At 39.1% G+C, this 19,994-nt stretch overlaps 1 protein-coding gene across 4 annotated transcripts in view; it reads right to left on the reverse strand.

The window, feature by feature from the left end:
* The window catches only part of NR3C2 (nuclear receptor subfamily 3 group C member 2), a 488,739-nt gene that overhangs the window by 202,671 nt on the left and 266,074 nt on the right, over positions 1-19,994 (reverse strand). The gene's annotated exons all lie outside the window — the stretch shown is intronic.

Raw genomic sequence — 19,994 nt, forward strand, 5'->3', positions numbered from 1 at the left:
GGAACAATAACACCTGGTCCAACCTGGCTGAGATTCAAAGGCACCATTTTATCCTGACTCACATTTGAAGCTTTTAAATAAATAATGTCTCTATTATGCGACCGTGAATATTTTTTACCACAACACTAGCAGATAATTATCTATACATAAGATAATAATCACACAAAAACATTATGCTGTTGCTAGGAAACACAATTAAAGAAGCAATTTTAAACAAAACACAATTTATACACTACAAAAAACAATTACTGTAGTTAAAGTTTTCACAGTTCCTACCACTGTATCTGATGTTTTCAGTTAATTATCCACAAGGTCTGCTGTTATAGTGAATTATATTATATTAGTGAATATTTGCTTGCGCATGACTGGATGCAGTCAGCAGAGCTTTACCTCATTCACTAAGCTCTGGGTAAAATGCCCTTGCAAGCTGAACAGCCTATTTTCCTTTAGTAAATCAATCCTCATATGTGTTGTTATGAATTCCATTGTGTCCCAACATGCTCAGGTCACATCAACACATTGCAATGATGTGCAAGGATAGAAGATGGAACGCACTTCATTTAAAGGTTGCATTTAAATGCAGCAAAATGCTCACAATGCATTACAGTACTATCAATCTCTAAAGTTACCACATTGGGGTACAAAGTTGAAATGGCATTCATTATTTATGTCAGGAGCATCGATCGTTCCTACACTTTTTAACCACATCGTTCCTACACTTTTTAACCACTTCCTTCCCCGCCCATAGTCAAATGATGTCTGCAGGAGGGATCACCCATCCTGGGCAGGCGTCATATGACATCCTGGGCTTTTCGACCATCAAGGGGGCGTGCGCCCGCTGCATTACTCAGGAGCCGATGCAATGTCCATCAGGCACCCGTGGTTGCCAGTAACAGACAGATCCATGTCCTGTCAGGGGAGAGGAGACCGATCAAGTGTTTCCAGTAGAAAGGAACCCCTGATCGGTCTCCTCCCCTTGTGAGTCCCCTCCCCCTACAGTTAGAATTACTCCCTAGGTAACACAGTTAACCCCTTGATTGCCCACTAGTGGTAACCCCTTCCCTGCCAGTGACATTTATACAGTAATCAGTGCATTTTTAGAGAATTGATCGCTGTATAAATCTGAATGGTCCCAAAATAGTGTCAAAAGTGTCCGATATGTCCGTCACAGTCATGATAAAAATTGTAGATTGGCGTTATTACTAGTAAAAAAAATAATAATAATAAAAATAATAAAACTGCCATAAATATATCCCCTATTTTGTAGACGCTATAACTTTTGCGCAAACCAATCAATATACGCTTATTACGATTTTTTTTACCAAAAATATGTAAAAGAATACATATCGACCTAAACTGAGAAAAAAACATTTTTTTTTTTAATTGGGATATTATAGCAAAAAGTATGGTGTTTTTTTTTCAAACTTGTCACTCTTCTTTTGTTAATAGCGCAATAAATAAAAACTGCAGAGGTGATCAAATACCACCAAAAGAAAGCTCTACTTACAGGGTAAAAAATTTTCATTTTGGTACAGTGTTTCATGACCGCGCAATTGTCATTCAAAATGTGACAGCACTGAAAACTGAAAATTGGCCTGGGCAGGAAGGGGGTGAAAATGCCCTGTATTGAAGTGGTTAATCATACATGACTATTGCAGCACAGGTTTCTGCACCTGTTTAAATATTTTATATATAATAGGCTGAATGTCATCTCTTATGCCCTGTACACGGTCAGAAATTCCGATGGAAAAAGTCAGATCGGATTATGTTGTCGGAAAATCCGATCGTGTGTGGGCTCGGACTTTTTCTGTCAGATTTTCCAACGCACAAAGTTTGAGAGCAGGATCTAAAGTTTTCCGACAACAAAATCCGATCGCATAAATTCCGATCGTGTGTAGACAATTCCTTACAAAGTGCCACGCATGCTCAGAATAAACGAAGAGACGAAAGCTATTGGCTACTGGTCCGTTTATAGTCCTGACGTACGTGTTTTACGTCACCTCGTTCAGAATGATCGGATTTTCCAACAACTTTGTGCGACCGTGTGTATGCAACACAAGTTTCGGCCAAAATCCGTCAGAAAAAATCTGATGGTTTTTGTTGTTGAAATGTCCGACCGCGTGTACAGGGCATTAGTTTGACTGAGCCATAGACCACTAATTGCCTAGAAAACATTGGAGTCATCCAAAACATCTGAATGCTTTTACATTCAATCCAATCGTATAAAATTTGTGGAAATTAAACAAAATGGTAGTAAAAATGAATGACAAGTTGCTAGATTTGATCAGAATATTGATAGAAATATTTCAATGGATTGATACATCTATAACTACTAAGAAGATAGTTCATTGTGCATTAACTATGGTTTCTAAAATTTGATAACCATTCAATAGGGTTTGCAAGAACTTCAAATATGAAATGTTTTTTGGAAACGATTATGGGGACACAATCTATGTATGCACTTAGAAAACATATCCCCACATTTGACAGCTGGGTATATGTCTAGGGTAGGGAACAATTTCCATCATTAGATAAAGAATTTAAAGAGGAGCTTCAGGCTGCTGCAGAAAAAAAATAATAGTTAGCAGCTACAAACACTGACTTTTAATATTAGGACAATTACCTGTCCAGGAATCCAGCAGTATTCGAGACAATTTTTCAACCGGCTATTCCTCAAAGCTGGTTCCCTAGCGTGCTGCACTCTAATTGGGCTGGCTGTGGGGTAGGGAAGAATGGGGCTAAACCTCTGACTGAGTTTGCCACAGCAAACTCACCTGTAAGTGGGCGCAGGTACCTGTCAAAACCATGTACTCGCTTCCCCCCCACCAAAAGGTGCCAAATGTGGCAAAAGAGGGGGGAAGGAGGCAGATAACCAGAGCTTCCCCTTTTGAGTGGAGCATCGCTTTAGGGTAGGGAACACTGACACACTTACAAAGCTATCTCCACAGCAGCCCATATAAACACTATGGTCTAAATACTGTGGGGATGATTTACTAATACTGGAAAGTGCAAAATCTGGTGCAGGGGTGCATGGCATCCAATCAGCTTCTAACCAGCTTGTTTAATTAGACCCCTTTCACACTGGGGCAATGCTGGCATTAGCGGTAAAGCGACGCTAGTTTTAGTGGTGCTTTATCGCTGTTCGGCCAATAGCGGGGCATTTTAACCCCCACTAGTGGACAAAGAAAGGGTTATAAGCGCCCATGTTGCTGCGCTGCTGAAACACTTTGCAGGCGCTTTGGCAGTGCTGCCCATTCATTTCAATGGGCAGGGCATTTTGGGAGCGGTGTATACACAGCTCCAAAGATGTTGCTTGCCAAACTTTTTTTCCCGTCCTGAAAGCCCACCGCCCCAGGGGGGCTTGAGAGGTACATTTCAGGCACTCTACATGCGCTATTTTTAGGTCTAAAATGCCTGAAAAGTGCCCCAGTGTGAAAGGGGTCTTAAGCTTTGGCAATAGAACCTGGAAGCTGATTGGTTTCTATGCAGAGCTGCACCAGATTTTGCACTCCCTAGCTTTAGTAAATCAACCCGTGTGTTCTTTATTGGTCTCTCTATATTGATTACAGCTCCAGCCTTGGATTCCTGCATTGCAGAAGCATGTACTACAAAGTTGGGATAATCTGGTCTGCTATGGTTCTTTTCTTGTACAACCTGATGGGAAGTTTAGAGATATAGCATAAATATATGCCTAAACAGTTTCTAAAGTAATAACAATTCACTTCAGCATTTCCACTTTCAGAACCTCAGGGAAGCAGTAGAGGTTCTGGCATTTGACAGCTGAATGACAGAGCAGGGCATCAGTAAGAGGAGGAGGCTTAACCTCAATCAAGGTAAAATCTGGGCATAGGAGCCAAGCCACTTCACAGGGATTATTGAAGACTAACACAGGTACATGGAGATCACAAAGTGCAGGTACATAAATACTACTAAGACATTGTTTTGTCCATGATTTCTGATAACCATTTAATCCCTTATTTCAAAATAATGGATAATGTGTATTTGATATAAGAAACTCAGTTTGTAATGCCGCATACACACGAGCGGAATGTCCGACAGAAAAAGTCAGACGGGAGCTTTTCATCGTATATTCCGATTGTGTGTATGCCCCATCAGAATTTTTGTGTTGAAAATTCTGACGGACCTAGAAATGGAACATGTTCTAAATATTTCCGATGGAACCAATTCCTATCGGGAAAACTGCTCGTCTGTATGCTGCTCCAACAGACCGAAAACGACGCATGCTCTGAAGCAAGTACGAGACGGAAGCTATTGGCTACTGGCTATTGAACTTCCTTTTGCTAGTCCTGTCGTACATGTTGTACGTCACCGCATTCTTAATGGTCGGACTTTGGTGTGATTGTGTGTACGCAAGACAGTTTCAGTGGAATTCCGTCAGAAAGACCTTCAGAGTTTATTCCGACGGGAAAAACGGTCGTGTGTAAGGTTTCTATCTGTTAACACAGCAGTTGAGCTTTTGAAACAGTCATTTTAGGGTCTTAGCTAGTGGTAGAATGGAGCCTTTTGCAAATAATATAAATTAAGGATTTTGTATATCCTGCAGTTTTTAATGTCTCCTTGGCATGGAGGCATGGAGAACTAACAGAGCTAGGCATAATGACAGTTTGTTCATTCCAAATGAACAGTGACACAGAAATAAAGCAGATCTCTGATATGTTGTTAAAGTCTAATGACTGCAAAAGTAACACAGAACAGATATCTATTTACACATCTTTGAGTCACAAGGCTGGAACCCATAGGTATTCTGAAATAAATAGGTGCATAAGGCTTAGATGGCTTGACAGGCTAAAATAATAGAAAGGGGTAATTGTTGTTCCAGGTTTACTAAAGAAAAAATACAAGGTTAAAAACGTTAAAGTCTTTGTGCTAGTGTTTTTCTAAAGAGCAGAGTAAAAGTGAAAGCATGTATACGATTCAAGTGAATATATCTCCTTAAACAAACAGGAAATGAACAAATGTTCACTATGAAGCTACTGTCCTACTGGCATGCACTGCTGTACAATCACTTACACACCTAATCAGCCCAAAGTTGGGTATACACTAGTAGAATTTCATTCTACAATTTTCTTTGTAAGAACAATTGTTCATTTTTATAATGATTAGTGGGGTCAAATCAATGTTTATTTTTGACCACAGTGACAAGAACATTTGAAAGAGAAGGATAGGAATGTTTTCTCGAATGTACAAATTTCTAACAGTGTATTTGTTTTTTTGTTTGGTAAGGTCTATTCATTCCAAAACTGAAGGTTAAAAACAAATGAAATCTTGAACTGCCTCTGCATGTTCTAAGGATTTGCGTACACATAGGATTTTTTTTGTATGAACTTTCTACTAGTGTATAACCAGTTTAAATGTTGTAAGGCTTTGGAAACTGCCCTCTAAAATAATAAATAAATAATAAATAAGTCACACAGGTGAAACATACTCCAAAAGACTTGTCCTCATTCTCCCCCCCAAATTTAAAGTAATCCATTTAAAATCTAAAGTTAAGAATATTGACATGTTACAGACTGTTAACATAGTTATTGATGCACATCAATCTAATTAAAACTTTGATTTGTTTAATCCCCTATTAATGGTTTCCAACATGAATTTCATTTACTCTATATTAAAACTGATCAAATATTTATGGATTATGTGGCTATACAACGTAAAATTTGTAATTTAAGCGACACTCTTTGTTAGCTAACTTAAGATAATAAGCTTTCAGGATGCCCCAATTAGGCATTATACATTATTGTGGTTATACAACTTAAAGTTTGTCACTTTAGACTTTATTGTTTGCATTCCCCAATGTAAACTAATAATTACATCTACCACAATAAAACAAATAGGTATGTACTGTATATGACTGAGAATGGCCCTAAAAAACAACTTCAACATCCAAGTAAATTTGGCAAAGTAAGCCTAAACACTCAACTTTGTAAAAAGGAAATTAACTGTGTTGCACTTGCTCTCATGTATTTGTATTAACTCTTCAATTATCCACTATACCAAATGGAGTCATTCAAATCTGGCTTGTCACCAAAGGGAAACTGTAGACTGTGTTAAACAAGTCTATATGAGCCTTCGGCCCAAAGCTATAATTAAATGTACACAGTCTAGGGTAACAAGCAAAATTTGAACATTTCAAAATGGACACAATAGGCACTTCAAAAACCTACATAGACTTTTATGGAACTGATTATTTCATTGCCCTGAGTTAAAATATCTAATTTGTCAGAAGGTGGAAAGCAAACACAACAGGTTTCAACAGACACCACTGCCACTTCTTTATTAAGTATGCCAGTTGATGAATTCAAACCTATATAGAAAGCAGTAATAGATAGCATGAAAGAATGTTGAAAATGTGTTGTGTAACAAAAGTAAATGAACATTTTAAGGTTTACAGGTGGAACCCCTAGCCTTCAGAATAATTTCATGCTGTCTATAACTTCTTTCTATATAGTTTTGAATTCATCATCTGGCTCATCATCTTTTTCCCATTCCCCTCATAATACTGTGAAAAAGGGATACAGACTTTGGATACAGACAAGCCATGCTTTTCACTGCCACGATCTAAGCAGTACTTACATTTTGCTGTATTCCAGCAGCTCCATGAAATTATGCGCATGCATCTGTCTAGCAACAAAGAATAATGGTCGTTTATATCATTTACCAGTATAGCAGTCCAGACACAGACAAGGTGGCATCCCCATAACAATGGGACTGAAAGCATGTTATCTCACTACTATGTATACCATTCATCAGGTCGCTGTTTCAAGAAAGAAACCAAAGATATCAGTTTCTCACTCTCAAATCAAATTTCTAATAATTAAAGGCCCTCTTCAATATCACTGGGATCTCAAGAAAGCTGTGCAAGTTACATTCTGCAAGGATGAATTGGTCCCTTGCACATCCTACTTTTACACTCATTTACGGTTTAGCAAACCACCTCTAATATGGAAGCAGAAGCACCTAACCCAGGGGTTGACAAATTTGCTTTGAATTTAGGAGCCAGTTAAAAAAGTTAGAAGCTAGTTTTTGTTTTTTTATAGTGGTATGGATTGTCAGCTCCCGGGGTAAGGCCACTCATTTTCACCCCCTATCCCTAACTCACAATGGAGCACCCAGTCAATAACTCCATTGAAACGCTGTTACATCAGGGTTATGGGCTGACCAGAAAGAGTAAGGCTGGCAACAGATGGAACTGGCTGGCACTAGCAGGTGGCACTGGTTGCCACTGGCAGGCACGTGGAACTGCCAGATGGCACCGGCAGGTGACACTGGTTGGCATTGGCAGGTGACACTGGTTTGGAACTGGCAGGTGACACTGGTTTGGAACTGGCAGGTGGCACTGGCGGTGGCACTGGTTGGTAGGTGGCACTGGTTTGGAAGTGGCAGGTGGCCCTGGTTGGTGATGGCAGGTGGCCCTGGTTGGCTGTGGCACTAGTTGTCACTGGCAGATGGCACTGATTGGTGGTGGCACTGGTTGGTGTTGGCAGGTGGCACTGGTTGGTGGTGGCACTAGTTGGCACTGATTGGCGGTGGCACTGGCAGGTGGCACTGAATGGTAGTGGCAGGTGGCACTGATTGGCAGTAGCACTGGTTGGCACTGGCAGGTGGCACTGGTTGGCACTGGCAGGTGGCACTGATTGGCGGTGGCAGGTGGCACTAGCAGGTTTCACACGGAGCAGTCTGTTACTGAAATGTAACAGAGGAGCTGTCAGAATTGAGCTTAATGTCGGAATGGGTGGTACCCAGCCGGGGTGTGAAACTGACAAGTAACAGAGAGGTGGATATGTCAGATTTGAGCTTGATGTCGGGGTGGGCGGGACCCGGCCGGGGTGGGCGGGACTCAGCAGCTATCAAACACCGGCCAACGATTGGGCTGCTTAAGAAAAGGGGCGGGCCACATACACGTAGCGGCCCGCCCAGATTCCATTGGCTGGTGTTTGATAGCTGCCGGGTCCCGCCCACCCCGGGTCGGTTCCCGCCCACCCCGGGCCGGTTCCCGCCCACATCGACATCAAGCTGAAATCTGACAGATCCTCCTCTCTCCATTGCTTGTCAGTTTCACACACTTAGTGTGGCGCCGCTGAGTGTGGAGGAGGGAGGAGGACGGCAGTCAGTGTTAATGCTGCTGCATGTCTGGGGCATCAATAGTGAGTGGGCTGGTGGCAGCTTAGGCGCCAGGTTGCGATTTCTGGTCGCATTGGCGACCTGGCACCTGGGGTTTGTCGAGCCCTGACCTAACCGGAGCAAAACTAGCTTTTCACCAGGTCATACCTGGTTAAAAGTTAATTATGCCAGCACCTAGTTTTGGAAAATAAGATGATAACAACCATTGGGTGATTCAGGCCAACAGTGCTCTCTGATAACAAAAATATGAGTTGTTGGGTGAACTGACCTGTGAATTCACTTAGAAGTGGCCTTTTATATAAATAAATACAAATTGTAGGAGGCATTAAATAATTAAAAAAAACAAAAAACGGTCACTTCTTCCCTGGAGAAACCCTCCTACCATAGAGGTATGAAAGGTGACCTGTGAATTCACTTAGAATAACCAATGAGCTGATAAAAAAAGGTGTTGTTTTCAACATCTATAGAACTTTCCACTTAAGTGGTCTTTTATATAAATAAATACAAATTGTAGGAGGCATGAAATAAAGAAAATAAAAAAAACTGTCACTTCTTCCCTGGAAAAACCCTCCTAGCATAGAGGTATGAAATGTGGCAGCGTCTAATTGTAACACTACTGTTCGCCAACACACAGGTGTAAAAGAGATTCATTAGTGAATGCCATTATTTAAAATGATCATGACTCACAAAAGTGAATGTGCATATTGTAATCCAACTTAGATGTCAGTTAACTTTACATCCATCAGAGATCCTTCAGCTATGTATCCGAGAATGATGACTAGCAGCCTGCCATCTGGCTATCCTTGTCATAGAAAAATATGCAGAAGAAATAATTATGTTGTATGTGATTGAAACCTACAGTATAGCATACAGATTCCTTACAGTACTTTCTGGTGTTGCCAGAGTTTAAATCTAATGTGACATGAGTGACAAGACCAAACTGAATCTTTCACAGCTCAAGGGTAACAGCTGACCTTGACTTTTGTTCCCTCATTACAGTTTAAATTAATTAAACAGAGCATTGCTTTTGTCAAACTGCTTTTGAGAGTCTGGTATATGTATAGGCAATTATGCATTTAGTATTATATTCCACATACAAGGTAGGAACAAACTCAAAATACTGGGTTAACTAGACCAATTCCCTTCCATGAATAAAAGGTGCAGTTACTTAAACCAGTCAATTAATAATCATCATTCTCAGATTTGATTTGTGCTGTCTCTTAAAGTAAGCCAATCACGAACTTGGGTAGTTCAAATTAAGCATGTGATAAAACCATGCAATCAGATGTTACAATCAGAGAAAAGAAGAGCCAAAATTCATCTTGATTTCTCCTACTGGTGTAACTTTTTATGCCCACTTTTCAGGGTGAAGACCCTGAATTAGGCTTGGTTGACACTAGTGCGATCCAAATTGTGAGATCCAAGTAGCAGGACATATGAAAAGCCATGTATCTCTATGACAGCTGTCCCAATTGACACTACTGAAGTTGCTGCCACTTCAGAAAAGGTTCCTGAACTACTTTGATCAGCCAGATAGTTACCTCAAAGTCGTATCAAAGTCGGACTCCAAAGTTGCACTGAAAATTGTGCAACTTTGGAGTTGGCTAGTGCGATGCAAGCCAAAAGGAAGACTTGAGGTTTCATATTATCCCCAAATGAAATAACCCTAACAGCATTCTTTTGAAAAAGTTTGAGACTTACAAACAATTCTTTAACTTGCACACGTTGCTCATTATTTCTAAGTTTGATTATTCTGTACAGGTCAAGCAATATAACAACCATGTCGTTTAGCTCTTTACAAATCACAGTAAACACGATGACAATTATTAACATTAACTCTGATATTGTAAATCAAGAATGCAATCATATATTCTCAATTGCTGCCAAAAAGAAATCAATATACAGCTATACCGAAAAAAACAGAGCATACTCTACTATACAATAAAATAATCAAAGAGAAATTATGTGCTGTATTTAAACTGATAATAAAATATTAACTCAATTATGTGCACTTTTTATTCTTATTACCAGTTGTGTCATATCATGTTTTTATAGAAATGAATACTAAGAATCAGCAATGAGCAGCACGCATTCCATTCCATGAAACGTCACTGGAATGAGTCTTGCAAACTAACTTTTAAAACGTGAACAGGGCACACCAGTGAAAGTGATATTCAATAACCTAATCTTAGTCCATGAGGTCATGAGTAAAAATACCAGATTGCTGACATTGTATTTCCAGGTTCATTTTCCCTTATACAAAAGAAAAGAAAAAAAAAAAACCCTTGCTATGAACAATTGTTATTGACCTTAAAAGCTAAGGACACCACACTATTTCAATGATTTATGTGGAGGTTTGAATTGCAATCAAGAAAATATTAAAGCTTTGGCTTTTTTTTAATGCAAAAGATTTCACTAAAGAAATTAAACCCAGAGGAGCTTCCCATTTGGAAAAAAAAGAAGAAATAATATTCTTTGTTCATTTTAATGGGTGACTCAGTCTCCCGTAGAAACAGAACATGCAGAGCTGGCATTTTCTTTAAATAATCAAGGTCTGTACTGCACCATCTCTAGGGAGCTTTTTTGTCCCTGCTTACCTGAAGTCACCTAAACATCAATTGACTGGGATAAGACACATTAAATAACTCAGTAGGGTTGATTTACTAAAACTGGAGAGTACAAAATCTGGTGCATAGTAACCAATCAGCTTCTGACTTCAGCTTGTTCAATTAAGCTATGACAAAAAAACTGGAAACTGATTGGTTTCTATGCAGAGCTGCACCAGATTTTGCACTCTCCAGTTTTAGTAAGTCAACCCCATTGCCTGTTTAAATGTTTAGATTGGCTAAGTTTAGGCTCCTCTGAAAAGTGATCTGTGTTCAGACTGCTTTTGAGAAGCAACTGGCAGGAGATGGGAAGCAGATGTCATGCCTCATCACTGCCTAGTTCAACTCCATTTTTGCCAAATAAACACACCACAACCTTGTGTGAATTGCAATTCTGGGGCGATAGTGGCACTTCCCCATTTGCTTGAATGGGTCATAATCATGATATGTTGGATGGTTTTTGGCATATAAACACCCCTGTAACTCCACTTTTTGATTAGAAAAACATTTCCCTCTGGGTGATCTATGTAAATTGCAAGGGCTTTAACAAACTTTGCTACCTTTTGTTATTCTGAAGAAATCCCTGTGTGTTTCTCTGTGTCCATGTAGGAAAGTGAATCTAATGGGAGTGGTTTCATAATTATCAATCAGCTGCTGCACCTGCAGGGCACTAATGAGGAAAATTGTAGGGTCTGCATCCCTATTGGGAGTATCTCACTATGCACAGCTGTACCAGATTCTGTGTGCACCAGCTTTAGTAAATCCCCCCTACTGTAACTCTATGTGTAATGACATGCGTTGTCATGTTCAGGGTTATCACACTGCACACCATTGAAAATGTCCTTTATAAAGCAAGGGGTGGTGTGAATGAGCCCTAAGTATGGTTCCTTGTTTGTAAGGGTTTTACGGGGACTGCATGCTTTATGAATTCGTATTCAGCCTGACACAGAGACACATGATATTTCCATCTTCTTGTTGGAGATAATTGTAGGGCATGAGTGATGTCATTGTAGCCATACATTATTAAACAAAATATGAGGTCAGCTTGTGTGCCAGTTATAGAAAATAACAATATTAAGCTGGATTTTCCTGATAACTAGTGTGTCCAAGAGAACTTGCCATCACTGGAAAGCATGTATTATTTATGTATTCCAAAAGTTAGAAGCAATATTGGAAATTTTGAGATGATTTCCATTTATAACGTTTTTATTGCAAGTACACAGACTGCCATGTCTACTAAATCCATATAGTTCCTTGTATCTCCAATTTAATAAAGGCCCTAAATATGATCCTGTAACAAAAACCATAACAAGTGTTTGCAGGTTTTTCACTCTTCTAGCGTTCATTTTTAAAACGGAAGATTACAGACCTCAGAATTGTGGGGGGAAAAAAGCTGAAGAACTATCCAGAAGAACAGTGAAATGTTTACTGAACCTGGATACATTGGACTTTACCAAACTCAGATCAAAAATAAACTCTTGTCTCTCTAATTTAGGAACCATTGTAATGTTTCTCAAGCAGTATGATATTTATGAGTGCTTGCAGTTGCTCTTTAATAAATTTGCATATAGAAGCCAGATGTCTTCAGTAAAGCGGTTTATTGTACCCAAGTTACTGATATTTCCGCTTTGCAACAGCAGTTACTGTGTATCTCAATACACGAGATTATGTAATGCAATCGTCACCAGCAAATTATGTTTTTTAAATTGTGTCTTTACGGAGTGGCCCTGCTTATTAAATGCAACCCCTAGCGTAATAAACACTGGAAAACAGACTTGTAAGGCCAGGAAGGGCTGCTGAAAACTACTTTTGACAGAATTAGGATGGTACAATGGAGAATTCATTACATAGTGATCAGTTCCAGCAAAGTTGGTGCGGAGATAGTAGGAAACCATAGTTCACAATAACGGAAACATTTCCAGCTTAAATATCACTTTTAATATATGTAGCTATATGCATGCACTAATAGATGCTTTACGTGTTTTTATGTTGCAGGTAGTTGTATTATTCGTAGTAGCAACATTACTGCAACATAAAATGCAAGTAAACACGGATAAAATAAAGTACCGTATCTATTCATACCTTTATTACTATTTTTTGTAGCCATTATAGGGTTATAAACATTTAATTATGGCAGACATATTACTGTTGTTTCATACTTAAAGTGATTGGAAATGATCATCTTGTAAAACAACCCATTCCGTTTAAAATAGAAATTAAAGGCAAAATATTTTTGGATAGATATAAAAATACATTGTAAATATATTTTTTCCCTTTTTATAAGAGATCACATTCCCTCTGTTCTCAGCTGTATAAGAGCTGGGGGAGGAGAAACAACAGCACACTGAGCCTCCCAGTAAATGGCTGTGCAGTGGGGGGGGGGGGGGGTGTCAGGACAAGTCTGATCATTGGAGGAGAGCACACTGAGTTCCCAGTATAGCTAGAGAAACAACCACTGTGTGTGCTCCTGCTTAGTGTGGTCAGTTTTAATAGCAAAGCAGAGGAACTGACAGGAACATTAGGGATATCACACAAAGGAAGCAATACAAAGAGAACAGGATGCATGGCACAGCAGGCACATATCAGGAATATGAAGTTTAGGGGTAACAAACATTTTAAAGCTCAACTCTGGTACGTAAAAACGTAAACAATTTGCCCTACAGTGGGTCTATGCTTACACTGCAAGTGTTAATTGCTTATTTAGGTCTAGATGACTAGACCTAGGTGAGATGTCCCTATTGGCTTCTTTTGGCAGGAGCAGGGACATGGGAATCTAAAGATGCCAGCAGAGGGTAAGCGCTTGCATATGTAGTGTGTATGTATGGTGAATGTATGGACATGTATGTCTGACAAATATGATGCGCTATTAGCCCTGCCCACCACTCCAACCTATACTCTGTCCCCAGGAGCTCTGGGTTCTTAGGAATTCTGTTTTTTTTTTTACTTTCAAAATGTTTATTGGTTGTTTTACAAACAAAATCATCAAGTACAAATCAGCAAAACAAATGGGATTGAGGGAGAATTAATTATCATGGTATAAAGCCCTGAATAGTGAACTTAGCATCTATTTGATCAGGGAAAGATGGCCTTCCTCCCGATGGACTGATGGGATAAATGCACACACATAGGAAGCCACCCTTCTGTAAAAGGAATTCTGATTTTTAAAAGTTTCCAGGTATGGCATTGCATAACAAAAAAAAAGTTAAAATCTCCTACTTGTAGTTTAGCAGTATTTTTAAATAGTACCGTAAAGTGGAGCTACACTGTATCCGAACACCACAAACCGAAATCACTATTAAATTCATTTTTAATATTGAAATCAAACGCCCCTATTCATCCATATCTCCATGCTTTACTTATGCTTTATTTTGCTGAAAAATCACTTTGAAAAACACCCTCTAGCATTTCTGGCCAGGGCCATCTTGAGTAAGAGAAAATGATCCATGTAGCATTGACTTTCTGGAATCCATCTGCTCTTAGCTCAGGCATGCAGGTAGGAGGGAGTGCTTAACTGAGAAAACCCTTCCTCCCCTCATAAGGAACTCCTGGCATGTATCCATAATTTGCCTAGGCATGGAAACTAGGAAGTAACTAAAGAAATGTAAATAACAGTTTTAAACAAATAAATATGATATTCTTTCATATGTATTTACTAATGCTAGGAACATAAGGACTCAAATAGTCAATATAGATTGAGAGAGCGAAGTTCCACTTTAATCTGCCTTTGTGCTAGTCACCTATAATCCCCTGTACACCAGAATTCATACTGAAAGATGGGGAGGCCCCACTATAAGTCAATCAGTATTTATGACTTTGCACAGAGCTTGAAGCTTTCTGATTGGAGGAGAAAGCACAGAACTAACCTCATCTGGACACTGCTGACGTTTTGCTATACATTGTCAGGCTTGACCAAGCTGCATTGGTATGACTGCAATGGAGCAAAGTAATTGTCAGGATTTTATAATTGTCCTGCAGGAGTGCATCTATCAGAGAACTAGCTGAAAGAAACATTATTTGCCAACTAGGGCAGGTCACACAAATGCCTTTTGTCTGTATATTTAGCTATCTGCCTACACTTTGAAGCCCATCGCAAAAAAAATATTTTTTGTTTCTTTTACCCATGGTGGATATTTAACTTCAGACACCACATTCAGTACAGTTGTACTGTGGGTACCTTAGGAAGGTATATCCTGCAATACAAGTTATTGCAGCAAACAGACCTGAGAGTGTGCAATGTTTCCTAGTCACCGTGTCCCCTGTCCAATTTTCCAGAATTTACTGGATGGAGAGACTCTTTAAAATGTGAATATTTTTTTTTTTTTACGTTTAACCATATACTTAGTAAAAATTGATGGACAAGGTGTATTTTATACACTTTCTGTAAGAAACGTTTGCTGAGTGTAACAAGCGTCAGTATATACAGGTGTCCCTTTTAAAATGAAAAAAATAAGTTGGAGTGCCAGATGTCAGAAATCGCACCTAGTGCTGTATAACACAGCTGGCTGCACTGTACAGATCCAGGAGGAGCCGTGCCTCTGGATGGGATCTAGTCTTTGGCTCAGTCACATGGGCAGGCAGCTGAAACGCATTTTCTAGTCCAACTGCAAATGTTTCTTCTTTGTTATGTCTGCTACTTCAGTACATCAACCGTTCAATTCTATTTTCAGGACCTTGCAATTTAAAAAAAAAATACATATTTGTCTATAATTTAAAAAAATGAAGGTCTTATTACCAAATGGAAATGTCTACTATAGTACTAAAGCGACATTTTAATACAATGCTATAAAAGCAAAAGGGATGGTTGTATAATCTTTTCTAGAACTCACGTGAATGTTCTTTACTGAATATTGTATATAACGTACAGTATTCTTTTTTACTCTTACAATGTATATTCAGTGTTCTAGAATGCCACAAAGAAACTAACCAGAACAAAATTCAATATTTTGCATCTGATTGAAATGACGGCTCTTGGTTTTCTGCTGCAAGCCAGGAAAACCACACAGTTAAAGATTTGTGTGAATACTAAATGCTTATCTTTATCCAAGGTCACAAAGATAATATATTAACACTCCAGTAGGTGAACCTTTCCTATCTGACAACTATCATTTGTATAATTTATGTAGTGATGTACGATGTGGACACCAAATGGCTTCTATAAAAACTAAAATGAATGAATAGAAACAAAAAATCAATTTCAAGCAAAGTTTAAATGTTATGGGGGTTGGGAAAACCTAGGTACATGACAAAGAACATCCACCTTACAACAGAGTATGTGCACAATCATACAAGCACACAGAAATATACCTGGAATAGAGAGTCACAGATAAAAACAAAATGAAATACTCAGGAATGCTTAGTGTTTCATGATACCATTTTAAATGGTTCTTTAGAAAGAAAGTGCCAGGAGTAATAAATAAGTATACAGTATATTCATATAATTGTGTGTTTGGTACATTGATATCACATGTTTAACATGATCAAACGAATGTAGAAATCATGTTTCTATTTTATATCTATGCTTAAAAATTAGCAGTTTAAAGTGGTTGCAAACCCTTAAAACCACTTTGACCTACAGGCTTACCTATAGGTCCAAGAAATATCTCCTTAACCTACACTGTTAAGGAGATATTTTACAAAAATAGGGCGCTGCTGTCTACGGCGCATGCGCACCATAGACAACGGCGCAGGCCCACTGGGCGTATCGCAAGTGAAGGCAAACATGTCGTCACTTTCGGCTCCCATGCACATGTGCCGGAGTGATGTCATTGCTGCTCCGGCCACTCACAGCGCCAGAGTAGCCATACCTGGAAGAAGATGGACGCTTCGTGCTACAGGGGACAGTGGTGACATCGCTGGCTCCTATGCCAGGTAAGTGACACATAATGAGCTACTATGTGATGCAATATGCTTTACCTTTGCAGGGAGACAAAGAGGAAGTAAATCCACCAGGGTTTACTTCCTCTTTAAAATCAGTGGTTTTAATGTGTTAAAGTCTATGCAAACATTTACAATGTACTTCTCTTATTTGTTCCCTTATGGTGTGGGAAATACACCACTGAAAGTGTGTTGTTATATCTGTCTGAAAAAATGGTTCAAGTGGGAGTGGTTGAGGAAAAGGCACTAGACAGGGCTTACACCACTAGCCCTCAAAAAGGTGTCATATGTTGTCACCCTAAAACAGGGCATTTCAGACAAATCAGTAGGTATTATTCTGTATTGGGAAATCTTTTAAAAAGTAAAGTGTGGGAAAATGTGCATATATAGATGTAAAAAGATCTGACTATAGCGTAATTTTTTTTTTTGCAGAAGGCTGTATAAACATTCTATAGAGTTAAACCTCATGACACTGCTCTGTGCCTGGATACTTAAAACTTGCAGACAATTATTCAGAATGGTTGCGTCTAAACCAAATTTTTATGCATTGTAACACTAATCAAAACACTGTGAGACTTGTGTAATGTAACTGTGTTAGTGAACTATGACTTATCAAACCTTTTAGTTGTTAGTGGCAGGTTCCTCTAAAACAGAGGGCCGGGTGTAGCCCTTTGCCTGCTTCTTTATGGCCCTTGGGGCATTACTCCCCTCACTGTCAGGGTATAGTTCCTGCCACTGACACCAACAATGGGGCACTATTCCTTCCACTGACACCAATCATGCGGCATTATTTCTTCCATTGATACCGATGATGGGGCATTATTCCTCCCACTGATACCAATGATGGGACACTATGTCTCCCACTGATACCAATTATGAAGCACTATCCCTCCCACTGATACCAATGATGTGGCACTATCCTTCCCACTGACACAAATGATGGGGGGCTATTCCTCCCACTGATACCAATGATGTGACACAATATTACTCCCTATCATTTTGCCCCTGTACAAATAATTAGTAGACCTCATCTGAAATATACAGTTCAGTTTTGGGCACCAGTTCTTAAAAAGGATATCAGGGAACTGGAGAAAGTGCAGAGAGAAGTAACCAAACTGATAAGAGGCATGGAGGCTATGAGGAAAGATTAGAGGAACTGAATTTATTCTCTCCTGAGAAGAGGAGATTAAGGGGGATATGATCAACATGTAAAAACATAAGGGGTCCATATAGTGAACTTGGTGATGAGTTATATTCACTGTAAGGTCATCACAGAGGACAAGGGGGCACTCTATGTCTAGAGGAAAAGAGATTTAATCTCCAAATACGGAAAGGTTTCTTCACAGTAAGAGCTGTAAAAATGTGGAATAGGCTCCCTCCAGAGGTGGTTCTGGCCAACATTTAAAGGTAAAGTATATCCTGGGAATATCCAATTGCCTCTCAGGGGATCAAGAAGCAAATTGGATCATGTTTTGCTGGGGTTTTTCACCTCTGGATCAACTGTGGATACAGGACTGTGTATATGATATTGATATTGTATGGTTGTTTTTTTTGTTTGTTTGTTTTTTTATTGGTTGAACTAAATGGACTTGTGTCTTTTTTCAAGCTAACTATGTAACCAAGGATGGTGTACTATTACTCCCACTGATACCAATGATGGGGCACTATTACCCCCTTAATACCAATGATAGACCATTGTTTACTCCCACCGATGCCAGGACCTCTTCTACACCCACTGGCCACAGTCTGGCACCCCAAAGGTTTCACTGTCCCTTTGTTTGCAAAGTTTGGAGAACCCTGCCTTAAAGGATTGGCACTATCTAATATACTATATATTTTATACTATATCATTTATTTTAATTTATGGTAGATGCTTTCCAGTAGAATCACACATTGGCTTCCCTTTTTTCACATATGAAATACATGTTCAAAGCAACAAAGATGCTGGGTTGCAAAACTGTAAACTATGAGCGCTCAAACATAAGACACAATCAGAGAAGTATTCATTCAGTTGTTACATAGTTCATTATCTGCAAATTGTGATATTAGTGCTTATCAAAACACTTTTAATATTGCAATCAGAAGTTGTGTTAGCCAATAATACAGATGCCTGCAGGATCAGTTCTATAAAGTATAACCACAAAGACATTATATCTATAATCTTGCTGTGAGTGCCACAGAATATTTTTACATTACATTATAATCTATTATTTAGCAGATAGATTGCTTACTGTAAAATAAAGAAAAATGCAATAGCTTAATTTTATAATTCGTCGAAGGAGCTGCAGAAACTGTACATATGGGTAGTGGGTGGAAGTGGCAGAGAATAACTGAAAGGAAAAGGATGTTTTATGTGTTTCTTCAAGGGCATGGCAGATTGATTTAGAGAACAGCAGCCGAGCAGGCAACTGCAACGTGAACAGGCTTTCAAATGATGCATATAGTGCTATATATCTTATGCAAATACCTTTTTGGAAAACACCTATGATTTGTAAATCCATATATTTTGTGTATAGCGTATAAGATTGAGAAACAGGTTCTCTGAATACAGGATAGTAGTAGCAGAAGTTAACTAAAGGATATACGTTATCATTTAAAGGACAATAAAATCCTGAACAAATTAATTTTTTTTGGCACTGGCTGTATGACTGAGGCTGGGTTCACACTAGTGAAAATTGGATGTGGATTTTCCGCATTAAATTTGCAATAGCAGGAGACTGTGACCAGCTCTCTATAGAGCCGTTTCACATTTCTCCGCTGCGGTTCCGATGTGAATTTGCATCGAGTCCTATCCATCTATTGGTCCGTTTCAGGTTCAAATTCAGCCAAAAACTCGGGCTGTAATCCAACCTGAAACAGCAAATGGGGACGCACCGGACCCCTGCTGTGAGCTGCATGTGGCTTAGATGTGAACCCAGCCAGAATTGCCAGCTTGTTTTATCTCTAAAAGACTTCAGTGATAATATCAATCTGCAATATGTGCCACTACCCTCAACAGGTCATGACACTTTCTCACATTTGGATTACACTGATATTCAATAAATATTATATTCACTGATATTTTTATACTTCATAGTGCTAAATACATCTGAGGAGTGTGATACCATCATCTGGCCTAATATTGGCTTTGGCATGATAGGGAAACTGGAAATTGTGATTGGGGATATCTTAACAATCGAAACTACTGATAGATAAAAGTCAGCCTGCAATACAGCTTGCAAGCAGCTTCATGAAACTGAAACATCAAGTATACAGTAGACAATTGTTTATTAAAACCCTAATGCCCAAGTCTGATACCGATGATTAATTGGTCTACTTCTTACAGAAAACAGTGACTTTGAGAGCACAGGGCATTAACCCAATCACGTTTTG

This window comes from Lithobates pipiens, unplaced genomic scaffold (assembly GCF_037356315.1).
Source record: "Lithobates pipiens isolate NorthernLeopardFrog02 unplaced genomic scaffold, aLitPip1_a1.2 Scaffold_13, whole genome shotgun sequence".
Taxonomy (NCBI): Eukaryota; Metazoa; Chordata; class Amphibia; order Anura; family Ranidae; genus Lithobates; species Lithobates pipiens.